The sequence below is a fragment of the Triticum urartu genome, chromosome 1 (genome assembly GCF_003073215.2).
Source record: "Triticum urartu cultivar G1812 chromosome 1, Tu2.1, whole genome shotgun sequence".
Lineage (NCBI taxonomy): Eukaryota > Viridiplantae > Streptophyta > Magnoliopsida > Poales > Poaceae > Triticum > Triticum urartu.
The window spans coordinates 527333089-527350510 of record NC_053022.1 but is presented as its reverse complement, the minus strand read 5'-3'; positions in this window follow the sequence as shown (position 1 = coordinate 527350510).

Below are 17422 nucleotides of genomic sequence, written 5' to 3'. Positions count from 1 at the left end.
CAAGCTTCAGCTAAGCCCAACCTTAAGTCGGGATATGGGCGAGGCCGACAAAGTGGTTCCGAATGAGATGTTAGGTCGGATTCAGAGCCTCACAATCTCGAACGGTCGAACCTTGGTTTACGATCAGACCAGGACATATCTGGAGGAGCCGAAATTTTCAACCCACCCTCCACCCACCTAGTCGCTACCATCAAGGATTTAAACGACGTTCTAGCATACGCATTCGATGAAGAAGCCGACATGGATGAAGATGTCGATGAGATGTCGTACACTACCTCACCGGCTGCCACTACTCATATCGGCAAGTGGATGCTACCTCCACTTATGATATCTACATGGTGGACACCCCAGAGATGGAGGAGGAGGCAAAGGACCACCCCCCCAAACGTCGACGCAGAGTCCGTCGTAATGGAGGAACTGGCAATGGTGATGCAAGCAACAACGGAACTGGAGACGGTGTTACTGCCGACAATGACACTGCTCAAGATGACACCGACAACCAGAAAGCCGACAACGATGTTGGCGCCGGAAAAAACAACAACGACGACGGTATTATCAACGGGGACGATGACCCCGAGGACATCGATTATTATTCGGAGTCTGAGGAGGATAGAAGCCTCAATCTTGATGAATTTGATGTTATTGAGGAGGCCCTTGAGGCGCCTTAGCTCAAAACCTTCCGCCGGCGATTTGCCAGCACTGCCAAGAGCATCAATAAGAAGACCCATCATCTTAAATCCAAACAGGACGAGCTTAACGACAAATGGGTCGAGCTCCTCTAGGCTGAGCAGGAACTTGAGGACAAGCTTGGGAAAGCCGGGGCTAATCAACTTAACTCGTGAAGGAACCTGCTTCAAGAGCTAGAGAGGAGGCCGAAGGCAGCGTGCTATCTAATGCGAGTGGACTGAGAAGCCCGACCGCCCTCCTCGGGGCCAACATAGGCCATCGGGCAGGTACAAAGAGCTTCACGAGGCTCCCTGGCGTCGTGGCGGAATAGATTCACCCCGGCCTTTCAAGAAATACGATCCGAGGGAGAAATTACAGTTAAGGCTGTTGGAGAACGCAGTAATTTCAAAAATTTCCTACGCACACGCAAGATCATGGTGATGCATAGCAACGAGAGGGGAGAGTGTAGTCCACGTACCCTCGTAGACCGTAAGAGGAAGCATTATGACAATGTGGTTGATGTAGTCATACGTCTTCACGATCGACCGATCTTAGCACCGAAAGTACGGCACCTCCGTGATCTGCACACGTTCAGCTCGGTGACGTCCCACGAACTCACGATCCATCAGAGTGTCGAGGGAGAGCTTCGTCAGCACGACGGCGTGATGACGGTGATGATGAAGCTACCGGCGCAGGGCTTCGCCTAAGCACTACGACGATATGGCCGAGGTGGATTATGGTGGAGGGGGCACCGCACACGGCTAAGGGATCAATGATCAACTTGTGTGTCTATGGGGTGCCCCCTGGCCACGTATATAAAGGATGGAGGGAGGAGGAGGCCGGCCCTCATAGGGCGCGCCCAAAGTGTGGAGTCCTACTAGGACTCCCTAGTCCTAGTAGGATTCCACCTCCCACATGGAATAGGAAAAAGGGAAGGGAGAAGGAGAAGGAAGGAAGGGGGCACCCCTTTCCCTAGTCCAATTCGGACCAGTCCATAGGGAAGGGGCGCGGCCACCCTTGAGGCCTTTCTCTCCTTTCCCGTATGGCCCATTAAGGCCCAATACGAATTCCCGTAACTCTCCGGTACTCCAAAAATACCCGAATCACTCGAACCTTTCCGATGTCCGAATATAGCCTTACAATATATCGATCTTTACGTCTCGACCATTCCGAGACTCCTCGTCATGTCTCCGATCTCATCCTGGACTCTGAACAAACTTCGGTTATCAAATCACATAACTCATAATACAAATCGTCATAGAACGTTAAGCGTGCGGACCCTACGGGTTCGAGAACTATGTAGACATGACTGAGACTCATCTCCGGTCAATAACCAATAGCGGAACCTGGATGCTCATATTGGTTCCTACATATTCTACAAAGATCTTTATGGTCAAACCGCATAACAACATACGTTGTTCCCTTTGTCATCGGTATGTTACTTGCCCGAGATTCGATCGTTGGTATCTCAATACCTAGTTCAATATCATTACCGACAAGTCTCTTTACTTGTTCCGTAATGCATCATCCCGCAACTAACTCATTAGTCACATTGCTTGCAAGGCTTATAGTGATGTGCATTACCGAGAGGGCCCAGAGATACCTCTCCGACAATCGGAGTGACAAATCCTAATCTCGATCTATGCCAATCCAACAAACACCATCGGAGACACCTCTAGAGCACCTTTATAATCACCCAGTTACATTGTGACGTTTGGTAGCACACAAAGTGTTCCTCCGGTATTTGGGAGTTGCATAATCTCATACTCATAGGAACATGTACAAGTCATGAAGAAAGCACTAGCAACATACTAAACGATCAAGTGCTAAGCTAATGGAATGGGTCAAGTCAATCACATCATTCTCTAATGATGTGATCCTGTTAATCAAATGACAACTCATCTCTATGGCTAGGAAACTTAACCATCTTTGATTCAACGAGCTAGTCAAGTAGAGGCATACTAGTGACACTCTGTTTGTCTATGTATCCACACATGTACTAAGTTTCCGGTTAATACAATCTAGCATGAATAATAAACATTTATCATGAAATAAGGAAATAAATAATAACTTTATTATTGCCTCTAGGGCATATTTCCTTCAGTCTCCCACTTGCACCAGAGTCAATAATCTAGTTCACATCGCCATATGATTTAACACCAATAGTTCACATCACCATGTGATTAACACCCATAGTTCACATCGCCATGTGACCAACACTCAAAGGGTTTACTAGATTCAGTAATCTTAGTTCACATCGCCATGTGATTAACACCCAAAGAGTACTAAGGTGTGATCATGTTTTGCTTGTGAGAGAAGTTTAGTCAACGGGTCTGCCATATTCGGATCCGTATGTATTTTGCAAATTTTTATGTCAACAATGCTCTGCACGGAGCTACTCTAGCTAATTGCTCCCACTTTCAATATGTATCCAGATTGAGACGCAGAGTCATCTGGATCGGTGTAAAAGTTTGCATCGACGTAACTCTTTACGACGAACTTTTTGTTACCTCCATAACCGAGAAATATTTCCTTAGTCTTCTAAGGATAATTTTGACCGCTATCCTGTGATCTACTCCTAGATCACTATTGTACTCCCTTGCCAAACTCATAGCAAGGTACACAATAGGTCTAGTACACAACATAGCATACTTTATAGAACCTATGAATGAGGCATAGGGAATGACTTCCATTCTCTTTCTATTTTCTGCCATGTTCAGGTTTTGAGTCTTACTCAACTCCACACCTTGCAACACAGGCAAGAACACCTTCTTTGACTGTTCCAGTTTGAACTACTTCAAAATCTTTCAAGGTATGTTCGCATTCAAAATCTTTATCAAGCGTCTTGATCTATCTCTACAGATCTTGATGCTCAATATGTAAGCAGCTTTACCAAGGTCTTTCTTTGAGAAACTCCTTTCAAATACTCCTTTATGCTTTCCAAACAATTCTACATCATTTTCGAGCAACAGTATGTCTTTCACATATACTTATCAGAAAGGCTGTAGTGCTCCCACTCACTTTCTTATAAATACAGGCTTCATCGCAAGTCTGTATAAAACTATATGCTTTGATCAACTCATCAAAGCGTATATTCCAACTTTGGGATGCTTGCACCAGTCCATAGATGGATCACTGGAGCTTGCACACTTTGTTAGCACCTTTAGGATTGACAAAACCTTCTTGTTGTATCATATACAACTCTTCTATAAGAAATCCATTAAGGAATGCAGTTTTGACATCCATTTGCCAGATTTCATAAAATGTGGCAACTGCTAACATGATTCAGACAGACTTAAGCATCGTTACGATTGAGAAAATCTTATCGTCGTCAACACCTTGAACTTGTCAAAAACCTTTTTCGACAATTCTAGCTTTGTAGATAGGAACACTACTATTAGCGTCTGTCTTCCTCTTGAAGATCCATTTATTCTTTATGGCTTGCCGATCATCGGGCAAGTCAACCAAAGTCCATACTTTGTTCTCATACATGGATCCTATCTCAGATTTCAAGGCCTCAAGCCATTTCGCGGAATCTGGGCTCATCATTGCTTCCTCATAGTTCATAGGTTCGTCATGGTCAAGTAACATGACCTCCAGAACAGGATTACCATACCACTCTGATGCGGATCTTACTCTGGTTGACCTACGAGGTTCGGTAGTAACTTGATCTGAAGTTTCATGATCATCATCATTAGCTTCCTCACTAATTGGTGTAGGAATCACTGGAACTGATTTCTGTGATGAACTACTTTCTAATTCGGGAGAAGGTACAATTACCTCATCAAGTTCTACTTTCCTCCCACTCACTTCTTTCGAGAGAAACTCCTTCTCTAGAAAGGATCCATTGTTAGCAACGAATATCTCGCCTTCGGATCTGTGATAGAAGGTGTACCCAACAGTTTCCTTTGGGTATCCTATGAAGACGCATTTCTCCGATTTGGATTCGAGCTTATCAGGTTGAAACTTTTTCACATAAGCATCGTAACCCCAAACTTTAAAAAACGACAGCTTAGGTTTCTTGCCAAACCACAATTCATACGGTGTCATCTCAACGGATTTAGATGGTGCCCTATTTAACGTGAATGTAGCTGTCTCTAATGCATAACCCTAAAAAACGATAGTGGTAAATCGGTAAGAGACATCATAGATTGCACCATATCTAATAAAGTACGGTTACGATGTTCGGACACACCATTACGCTGTGGTGTTCCGGGTGGCGTGAGCTGTGAAACTATTCCGCATTGTTTCAAATGAAGACCAAACTCATAACTCAAATGTTCTCCTCCACGATCAGATCGTAGAAACTTTATTTTCCTGTTACGATGATTTTCCACTTCACTCTGAAATTCTTTGAACTTTTCAAATGTTTCATACTTATGTTTCATCAAGTAGATATACCCATATCTGCTCAAATCATCTGCGAAGGTGAGAAAATAATGATACCCGCCGCGAGCTTCAACATTCATTGGACCACGTACATCAGTACGTATGATTTCCAAAAAATCTATTGCTCGCTCCATTGTTCCAGAGAATGGAGTTTTAGTCATCTTGCCCATGAGGCATGGTTCGCAAGCATCAAATGATTCATAATCAAGTGACTCCAAAAGCCCATCAGCATGGAGTTTCTTCATGCGCTTTACACCAATATGACCTAAACGGCAGTGCCACAAATAAGTTGCACTATCATTATTAACTTTGCATCTTTTGGCTTCAATATTATGAATATGTGTATCACTACGATCGAGATCCAACAAACTATTTTTATTGGGTGTATGACCATTGAAGGTTTTATTCATGTAAACAGAACAACAATTATTCTCTGACTTTAAACGAATAACCGTATTGCAATAAACATGATCAAATCATATTCATGCTCAACGCAAACACCAAATAACATTTATTTAGGTTCAACACTAATCCCGAAAGTATAGGGAGTGTGCGATGATGATCATATCAATCTTGGAACCACTTCGAACACACATCATCACTTCACCCTTAACTAGTCTCTGTTCATTCTGCAACTCCCGTTTCGAGTTACTAATCTTTAGCAACTGAACTAGTATCAAATACTGAGGGGTTGCTATAAACATTAGTAAAGTACACATCAATAACATGTATATCAAATATACCTTTGTTCACTTTGCCATCCTTCTTATCCGCCAAATACTTGGGGCAGTTCCGCTTCCAGTGACAAGTCCCTTTGCAGTAGAAGCACTTAGTCTCAGGCTTAGGTCCAGACTTGGGCTTCTTCACTTGAGCAGCAACTTGCTTGCCGTTCTTCTTGAAGTTCCCCTTCTTCCCTTTGCCCTTTTCTTGAAACTAGTGGTCTTGTCAACCATCAACACTTGATGCTTTTCTTGATTTCTACCTTTGTCGATTTCAGCATCACGAAGAGCTTAGGAATCGTTTCCGTTATCCCTTGCATATTATAGTTCATTACAAAGTTCTAGTAACTTGGTGATAGTGACTAGAGAACTCTGTCAATCACTATCTTATCTAGAAGATTAACTCCCACTTGATTCAAGTGATTGTAGTAATCAGACATTTTGAGCACATGCTCACTAGCTGAGCTATTCTCTTCCATCTTGTAGGCAAAGTACTTGTCAAAGGTCTCATACCTTTCGACATGGGCATGAGTCTGAAATACTAATTTCAACTCTTGGAACATCTCATATGCTCCATGGCGTTCAAAACGTCTTTGAAGCCCCGATTCTAAGTCGTAAAGCATGGTGCACTAAACTATCAAGTAGTCATCATATCGAGCTTACCAAACGTTCATAATGTCTGCATCTACTCCTGTAATCGGTCTGTCACCTAGCGGTGCATCGAGGACATAATTCTTCTGTGCAGCAATGAGGATAATCCTCAGATCACGGATCCAATCCACATCATTGCTACTAACATCTTTCAACTTATATTTCTCTAGGAACATATAAAAATAAACGAGGAGCTACATCGCGAGGTATTGATCTACAACATAGATATGCTAATACTAGCAGGACTAAGTTCATGATAAATTAAAGTTCAATTAATCATATTACTTAAGAACTCCCACTTAGATAGACATCCCTCTAATCATCTAAATGATCATGTGATCCATATCAACTAAACCATGTCCGATAATCACGTGAGATGGAGAAGTTTTCAATGGTGAACGTCACTATGTTAATCATATCTACTATATGATTCACGCTCGACCTTTCGGTCTCCAGTGTTCCGAGGCCATATCTGCATATGCTAGGCTCGTCAAGTTTGACCCGAGTATTCCGCGTGTGCAAAACTGGCTTGCACCCGTTGTATATGAACGTAGAGCTTATCACACCCGATCATCACGTGGTTTCTCAGCACGAAGAACCGTCGCAATGGTGCATACTCAGGGAGAACACTTGTACCTTGAAATTTAGTGAGAAATCATCTTATAATGCTACCGTTGATCTAAGCAAAATAAGATGCATAAAGGATAAACATCACATGCAATCAAATATAAGTGATATGATATGGCAATCATCATCTTGTGCCTTTGATCTCCATCTCCAAAGCACCATCATGATCACCATCGTCACCGGCGTGACACCTTGATCTCCATCGTAGCATCATTGTCATCTCGCCAACTATTGCTTCTACGACTATCGCTACCGCTTAGTGATAAAGTAAAGCAATTACATGGCGATTGCATTTCATACAATAAAGCGACAACCATATGGCTCCTACCAGTTGTCGATAACTCTGTTACAAAACATGATCATCTCATACAATAAAATTTAGCATCATGTCTTGACCACATCACATCACAACATGCCTTGCAAAAAAAAGTTTGACGTCCTCTACTTTGTTGTTGCAAATTTTACGTAGCTGCTACGGGCTGAGCAAGAACCGTTTTTACCTACACATCAAACCACAAAGATTTTTCATCAAGTATGTGCTGTTTTAACCTTCAACAAGGACTAGGCGTAGCCACACTCGATTCAATTAAAACTGGAGAAACTGACACCCGCCAGCCACCTGTGTGTGAACCACGTCGGTAGAACCAGTCTCGCATAAGCGTACGCGTAATGTCGGTCCGGGCCGCTTCATCCAACAATACCGCCGAATCGAAGTATGACATGCTGGTAAGCAGCACTAGTAGAAAACAGAGCTTTAGCGCCGTTTCGTAAGGGCCTTTAGTGCCGGTTCCATAACCGGCACTAGGGGTGGGCACTAAAGGCCCCCCCCTTTAGTACTGGTTCGACACGAACCGGCGCTAAAGTGCCACCACGTGGCGTGAGCTCGCGCCCTGGTATGGGTGACCTTTAGTACCGGTTGGTGTTACCAACCGGTACTAAAGGTTTTTTTTTGAAAATTTTGGATTTTTTTTGGATTTTTTTTCTATTTTTAATTTTTCTAAATTATTTGATGATTTAGTCTCTAATCACCTCTCTTAACTGCTCACGTGTGGATCACTCATTCCAAATCGCCTGACTTCTGGCCGGTCACCCATCCTCTCACTCCCCTAGCCTGAGCACACTTAACTTCGGAGTTCTATTCCCCCTACATTCCAAGTCTGCACTTGTTGTTTTCCTGACAAACGTAAGCTGTCAATCCTATTAACCCTCAGCAGTTTAGCTTGAGCATTAGGTCACACGTTTCACCGTTTGAGTTTGAAACTATTATTCTAAAAAACAGTAATTATTTAGTAACACTAATATTTCTTGAATAAGTTTGACCACAGTTTGACCATAGTTTGACCAGATTTGACCAAAATTTTAAAAAATGAAATAATTATTTAGTAACACTAATATTATTGAATAATTATGTAGTAACATTAATACTTCTTGAATAAGTAGTTTGACCAGATTTAACCATTTTTTTAAAAAAACTGAAATTTGACCATATCTTTTTTTTGTTTTGGAATTTGAGGATTCTAAAAAATTACAAATAGGATGTAGGCGGTCTCCATCGGATGCGGATTTTCGTGCTGAATTTTTTGATATATTATACGTTTTTTTCCGACATCGTATGCAAAAGTTATAGCCGTTTTACATTTTCCCTACACTTTTTGCGAAACATGTCCAAATTTAAGTTTTCAAATTTTCCTACCTAGTAGATGTAGTAATATAACTACCTCTCGAAGGATTTTATTTTTTGAAGTTTTTATCATTTTCTTTTGATTTTTTCAGAACTGAAATGGCGACACACGGCGGGGGGGGGGGGGGTAGAGTTTGAAAATTGCCCCTTTAGTACCGGTTCGTGGCACAAACCGGTACTAAAGGTTAGCCCTTTAGTACCGGTTTGTGACACGAACCGGTACTAAAGGTGATCGTGGGGCCCCGGCCTGACGCCAGCCTGCCATCACCCCTTTAGTACCGGTTCGTGGCACGAACCGGTACTAAAGATTCAACACGAACCGGCATTAATGCATAGCCGTTCGAACCGGCACTAATGGTTCCATTAGTGCCGGCTCAAATTCAAACCGGCACTAATGTGCTTCACGTTTGACCCTTTTTCTACTAGTGCAGTATGACTATTATCGCCCACAACTCACTTGTGTTCTACTCGTGCATATAACATCTACGCATAAACCTGGCTCGGATGCCACTGTTGGAGAACGCAGTAATTTAAAAAATGTCCTATGCACACGCAAGATCATGGTGATGCATAGCAACGAGAGGGGAGAGTGTAGTCCACGTACCCTCGTAGACCGTAAGCAGAAGCGTTATGACAACACGGTTGATGTAGTTGTACATCTTCACGATCGACCGATCCTAGCACCGAAAGTACAACACCTCCGTGATCTGCACACGTTCAACTTGGTGACGTCCCACGAACTCACGATCCAGCAGAGTGTCGAGGGAGAGCTTCGTCAGCACGACGACGTGATGACGGTGATGATGAAGCTACCAGCACAGGGCTTCGCCTAAGCACTACGACGATATGACCGCGGTGGCTTATGGTGGAGGGGGGCACCGCACACGGCTAAGGGATCAATGGGAGGAGGAGGCCAGACCTCATAGGGCGCACCCAAAGTGTGGAGTCCTACTAGGACTCCCTAGTCCTAGTAGGATTCCACCTCCCACATGGAATAGGAAAAAAGGAAGGGAGAAGGAGAAGGAAGGAAGGGGGCGCCCCCTTTCCCTAATCCAATTCAGACCAGTCCATGGGGAAGGGGCGCGGCCACCCTTGAGGCCTTTCTCTCCTTTCCCGTATGGCCCATTAAGGCCCAATACGAATTCCCGTAACTCTTCGGTACTCCGTAAAATACCCGAATCACTCGGAACCTTTCCGATGTCCGAATATAGCCTTACAATATATCGATCTTTACGTCTTGACCATTTCGAGACTCCTAGTCATGTCCCCGATCTCATCTGGGTCTCCAAACAAACTTCGGTTATCAAATCACATAACTCATAATACAAATCGTCACAGAACGTTAAGCGTGCGGACCCTACGGGTTCGAGAACTATGTAGACATGACCGAGACTCATCTCCGGTCAATAACCAATAGTGGAACCTAGATGCTCATATTGGTTCCTACATATTCTACGAAGATCTTTATCAGTCAAACCGCATAACAACATACGTTGTTCCCTTTGTCATCGGTATGACTTGCCTGAGATTCGATCGTCGGTATCTCAATACCTAGTTCAATCTCGTTACCGGCAAGTCTCTTTACTCGTTCTGTAATGCATCATCCTGCAACTCACTCATTACTTACATTGCTTGCAAGGCTTATAGTGATGTGCATTATCAAGAGGGCCCAGAGATACCTCTCCGACAATCGGAGTGACAAATCCTAATCTCGATCTATGCCAACCCAACAAACACCATCGGAGACACCTGTAGAGCACCTTTATAATCACCCAGCTACATTGTGACGTTTGGTAGCACACAAAGTGTTCCTCCGGTATTCGGGAGTTGCATAATCTCATAGTCAAAGGAACATGTATAAGTCATGAAGAAATCAATAGCAACATACTAAACGATCAAGTGCTAAGCTAACGGAATGGGTCAAGTCAATCAAATCAGTCTCTAATGATGCGACCCCATTAATCAAATGACAACTCATGTCTATGGCTAGGAAACTTAACCATCTTTGATTCAACGAGCTAGTCAAGTAGAGGCATACTAGTGACACTCTGTTTGTCTATGTATCCACACATGTACTAAGTTTCCGGTTAATACAATTCTAGCATGAATAATAAACATTTATCATGAAATAAGGAAATAAATAATAACTTTATTATTGCCTCTAGGGCATATTTCCTTCAAAGGCTAGAAGCTCCACCTTGATCAATCTACAAATCAAGGGATCACCCACCTGCTGGACATTCATGATACCTAGCTTGGTTAGCCAAGAATGGTGATTTTTGCGATTACATGCACGATCAAAATGTGACCACGTTCGACATCTGTCACACTACCACTAGGATCCGAGTTGCTACCCACCCCATGTGCTTCACAGACTTGGTGGTGTAGCACCAGTTCCCGGAGGGGTTTAAACCCCTAAATATCAAACAATAGGAGAGAATAACAGACCCCGTCATATGGATCGAGGATTTCCTCATGCACGTACACATGGCCGGTGGTGACGATCTCCATGCCATCAAATACCTGCCCTTGAAGCTCAAAGGATCACCTCGGCATTGGCTTGATAGCCTCCTGAAGGACTATCGATACTTGGGAGCACCTCGAAGATGCATTCTGAGCAAACTTCGAAGGTACTTATGTCCAACCCCCAGATGCCGACGACCTCGCTCATGTCATGCAGAAACCAGGGGAGTCAGCCCGAAAATTTTGGAATCAATTCTTAACTAAGAAAAATAGGATACTGGACTATCCGGATGCCAGAGCGATAGCCGCATTCAGACACAACATCTGTGATGAATGGCTGGCTAGAGAGCTCGGACAAGAGAAGTGATACATCACCATCGTATCTACTTTTCCAAACACTTTTGCTCTTGTTTTGGACTCTAATTTGCATAATTTGAATGGAACTGACCCAGATTGACGCTGTTTTCAGCAGAATCGCCATGGTGTTGTTTTTGTGCAAAAATCAAAGTTCTCAGGTTGACCTGAAAATTTACGAAGTATTTTTGTGGTATATAAAAAATATTGGTGGAAAAAGATAGCAAAGGGGGGGCACCCAGGAGCCACAAGCTCAGGGGGCGTGCCCACCCCCAAGGGCGCGCCTGGTGAGCTTGTGGCCCCCCTGGACCTCCGGCAACCGTAACTCCAACTCCATATATACCTATTCACGGAGAATAATATCAGAGAGAAGTATTCATCATGTTTTACGACACGGAGCAGCCGCCACCTCCTGTTCTTCATCGGGAGAGCTGATCAGGAGTCCATTTGGGGCTCTGGATGGTGGAATTCGACGCCGTCGTCATCATCAACCTTCCTTCATAACCAATTTCATGATGCTCACCGCCGGGAGTGAGTAATTCTTTCATAGGCTTGCTGGACAGTGATGGGTTGGATGAGATTTTTATCATGTAATTGAGTTACTTTTGTTAGGTCTTGATGCCTAGTATCCTAAGATTGATGTTGCTATGACTTTGCTATCCTTAATGCTTGTCACTAGGGCCCGAGTGCCATGAATTTAGATGCGAACCTGTTATGTTTTCATGAATATGTGTGTGTTCTTGATCCTATCTTGAAAGTTATATGCACCTATTACGAGTTATGATCCGCGTACCCCAAGGTGACAGTAATTGGGATTCTTTCCGGTGATTACCGTAGTTTGAGGAGTTCATATTGTTCTGGTTCTCTATTAAAAGGAGGCCTTAATATCCCTTAGTTTCCTTATGGACCCCACTGCCATGAGAGGGTAGGACAAAAGATGCCATGCAAGTTATTTTCCATATGCATGTATGACTATATTTGGAATACATGCCTACATTACATTGATGAATTGGAGCTAGTTCTGCGTCGCTCTAGGTTATAACTGCTTCATGATGAATGTCATCCAACATAATTATCATCACCGATCCAATGCCTACAGGCTTTTCACATATTGATCTTTGCTAAGTTACTTTCGTCGTTGCTGCTGTTACAATCACTACAAGCTACTGTTACTATTGCCACTGTTACCGTAACTATCATACTACTTTGCTACTAAATACTTTGATGCAGATATTAAGTCGTTCAAGTGTGGTTGAATTGATAACTCAACTGCTAATACTCGCGAATATTCTTTGGCTCCCCTTGTGTTGAATCAATAAATTTGGGTTGATTACTCTACCCTCGAAAACTATTGCGATCTGCTATACTTGTGGGTTACCAAGACCTATTTCTACCATCGTTGCCGAGGAGCATAGCTCTATTTGTGAGTCACTTGGGATTTATATCTGTTGATCACTATGAAGAATCTGAAAGATACCAAAACCAAGATCGTTCCCTCTAAGACGAGGGGAGGTAAGGAAATGCCATCACACTCTGCACTTGATTCACCTTCTGTTTTGAGTAAGCTTGCAACACCTACACCTACTATTAATTCTGATATGTCGCAAGTAATTGATGATGCTACTTCTACTATGAATGATGCTTATGATGATGCTAGTACTTTGCTTGATGATAATGTGCCGCTAGGTGAATTTCTTGATGAACAACTTGCTAGAGCTAAAGATATTGAGAATGATGAAACTGATGAAATTACTGAAATTGATGAAGTCTTTGAAACTGAAAACTTTGAAACACCTATTAGATCAAGCTCTCCTAGATAGGAATTGCCTGATATACCTGAGGGTTATGTTATGGATGGAGAGGTAGCTAGGGATTTTCTTGCTTGTAAGGATAGAGATGATCTTAAGAAATTGCTTGCCAAGTTGGAAGAAAAATCTTTGAATGAGAATGAAATATGATCCTAACTTTGCTACTTCACCTATTTTGGTTACTAATAAGGATTGTGAATTATCTGTCGATCCAGAGTTAATTACTTTGGTTGAATCTGATCCTTTCCATGATTATGAAACTGAAACTATTATGTCACATCTTACTAAACTGAATGCTATAGCCACCCTATTTTCTCATGAGGAAAAGATTCGTTACTACTATATTCTTAAGTTGTTTCCTTTCTCATTAAAGGGTGATGCTAAGATATGGTTTAATTCTCTTGCTCCTGGTTGTGTGCGTAGTCCCCAGGATATGATATACTACTTCTTTGAAAAATATTTTCCTGCTCATAAGAAACAAGCCGCTTTAAAGGAAATATTTATCTTTGTACAAATTGAAGAAGAGAATCTCCATCAAGCTTGGGGGAGGCTTCTCCAATTACTTAATGCTTTGCTTGACCATCCTCTCAAGAAGAATGAAATACTTGATATCTTTTATAATGGACTAACTGATGCTTCTATGGACTACCTAGGTAGTTGTGCTGGTTGTATTTCCAGGGAATGAACTATTGAGCAAGCTGAAGAACTATTGAATAATATACCAAGGAATGATAATGATTGGACTCTTCCTAAACCACCACCCAAGCCAACTCTGAAGGAAAGGGGTATTCTATTTCTCAGTCCTGAAGATATGCAAGAGGCAAGGAAATCTTTGAAAGAAAAGGGTATTAAGGCTAAAGATGTTATGAATTTACCACCTATTAAAGAAATACATACTCTCGATATCCTGACACGAGTAGTAGAGGTAAATTCTCTCTATAGATTTGATGAAGGTGATATTCCTTATACTAAGTTTGCTAGTCAATGCTTGGATTAATTGGATAACTTTATTGTTAAACAAGAAAACTTCAATGCATATGTTAGTAGACAATTGAAACGAAATGCTTATATGATTGAACACTTGAGTGACTATATGTTTAGAGCTGTTAATGAGGTCAAGGGTGTGAGTAAACATGCTTCCATGATAAAAACTCAAGTAGAACAAGTTCTTAAGTCACAAAATGATTTACTTAATGAGATGAACAATAAGATGAATGATCATGCTGTTAGAGTTATGACTAGGGGTGGTAAAATGACTCAGGAAACCTTGTATCCTAAAGGCCATCCTAAAAGAATTGAACAGGACTCCCAAAGAATTAATACTAATGCACGTAGTCCTTCTAAAAAGAAAGATAATAAGACTTTGCATGCTTCAAGTGAACCTACTGTAGACACACCAGAGAATCTAAATGATATTTCCATCTCTGATGCTGAAACACAATCAGGTGATGAACATGAACCTAGTAACAATGATAATGATGATGTTCATGTTGATGCTCGACCTAGTAATGATGTGGAAATAGAACCGGTTGTTGATATTGATAACCCACAACCTAAGAATAAAAGATATGATAAGAAAGACTTCATTGCTAGGAAACATGGTAAAGAAAGAGAACCATTGGTTCAAAAACACATGCCTTTTCTCCTAAAGCTTCAAAGAATAAAGATGATGAAGAACTTGAGCGCTTTGTTGAAATGCTTAGACCTGTCTTTTTGCGCTTGCATTTGACTGATATTCTGAAAATGTCTCCCTATGCTAAGTATATGAAAGATATTGTCACAAATAAAAGAAAGATACCAGAAGCTAAAATTTCCACCATGCTTGCTAATTACATTTAAGGGTGGAATACCAAAGAAACTAGGAGACCTAGGAATACCAACTATACCATGCTCCATTAAAAGAAACTATGTTACTGCTTTGTGTGATCTAGCAGCTGGTGTTAGTGTTATGCCTTTCTCTTTATACAAAAGACTTGATTTGAATAAGTTGACACCAACTGAAATCTCTTTGCAAATGGCTGATAAATCAACTATTATACCCATCGGTATTTGTGAGGATGTGCTTGTCGTAGTTGCAAATGTTACTATCTTAACAGACTTTGTTATTCTTGATATACCCGAGGATGTCAGTATGTCGATCATCCTTGGTAGACCCTTTCTGAATACTGCAGGGGCTGTTATTGATTGCAATGAAGGAAATGCCACTTTTCATGTCAATGGTAATGAGCATACGATACACTTTCCAAAGAAACAACCTCAAGTGAATAGTATCAATTCTATTGAAAAAAATTCAACAATTATTATTGGAGGTTTTGAGTTCCCTATTCCTGCTGTCAAAAAGAAATATGAAATTATTATTGTTGGGGACATGCATATCCCTGTCGAGGTAACCTAGTGTCATACAAAGATTCTCCAGTTTCATGTCATTCGGAAGAAGTTTGTTAATACTAAGACTTGATCAACCTTATTAATGGATTCCTTTTGACGGGCATGTGGTCGATGAATTTAGTAAACACAACTCTCTGTACCCACTTTTTACTTTCTGTTATTTAGATTTAATAAAGTAAAAATGCCATGATTATGCAGTTTTCTGAATTATCCATGCAACAAAAACTGACCAGAAAATAAAAGTTCTCCAAATGCCCTAAAAATTTAATATGATTTTTTCTACAATATATAAAAATATTGGCACTGAACACACCCCAGGGGGTGCACCTGTGAGCCACAAGCTGACAGGACACACCCACCCCCTGGGTGCGCCTAGCAAGCTCGTGGGGCCCATGTAGGCGCCCTCACTTATTCCAGCCACCCATGCACTTGTTCTTCCTCTAGAAAAAATCACCCCTTGCTCGAACCCGTGTTCTTGCTCATCTTGCTGCCATTTTCGATCTCCTAGCTTGGAATCCGTTTCCGAAACTGTTTGGGGGGATTGCTCATCGGTATGTGACTCCTCCGCTGGTCCAATTAGTTTTGTTCTAGTAGTTTATTATTTGCACATTTAGCTACTATTGGTGACCATGTTCTTGAGCTTGCATGTCAAATTTATATGGTTCAAACTAGTTTTGGTGCTTGATATGGCCTCTGTACACTTCTAGGAGTAGTTGCTATTAATTTTGTTGAGTTTTGTTCACTTTTATTTTGAGTCACTAAAAAAATTCAGAAATTTTCAGATGGAGAAAATGTTTAAGAAGATGTTCCAAGGTGGTTCCTCGAGAAATAAATCCCCAAGGCTCGCTCTACGCAAGACGGACCTCAAACCACCGCGGGCAGGCCTAGTACTGATGCTATTGTAACACCCTGGATTTTTTCCATTTCTTTTTATTTGGATTTATTTGGATTTTGGTTTTTTATTTGATTTTCTGTGGCTTAGTGGTCTTGAAACCTGGAGAGATCACATTTGATTCCTCTCCCAAGTGTCTTGTCATCCTCAAAACCATCTCAAGATCTTGTCATTTTCATCTTAGCCCAATCCAAATATTATTTTTATTGGGATTCCTTTTTCTATTAAAGGAATAACCCTATTTGCCCTAGGTTGTGAAGCAACCTATATTTCTGTCTTCCACAAAATTCCCAAATAATTCTCATAATTTCTTTGGGTCGTATATTGCTCAAATATGCCCAAACCTTTCTGTACTAGCCCAAAAATAATTCCCCAATATTTATTCTCAATTTCTGTCCAGTGTGGTTTTCTGTGAAGGAAGTGCCACCTATCCTTTCTTGATTGCTCCCACACTTTTTGGGCATGCTATATTATCCAAATAATTGCCTCATGCCAAAATTCAAATTCATTTGCCTAGCCAACCTCCTCAGTGATTTTTCAAAGTTTATGCCAGACAGAAGCCATCGTGAAGGAAGTACTAGCTAGGAGTTCCAAAATGAGTTGAAATTTTGCATGCCTCTTCATGTGCTCATATCATTACCCTCCTCCGATTTTCAGCTCCATCCAATCATCTATGTAAGCACAACACCAAATCTTTAATTCTGTCAATATTCTCAGGATGTGAAGCAAGTATATTTTATATTGCTTAATTATTTCTGAAAATTTACCAGAGCATTCTCATGAC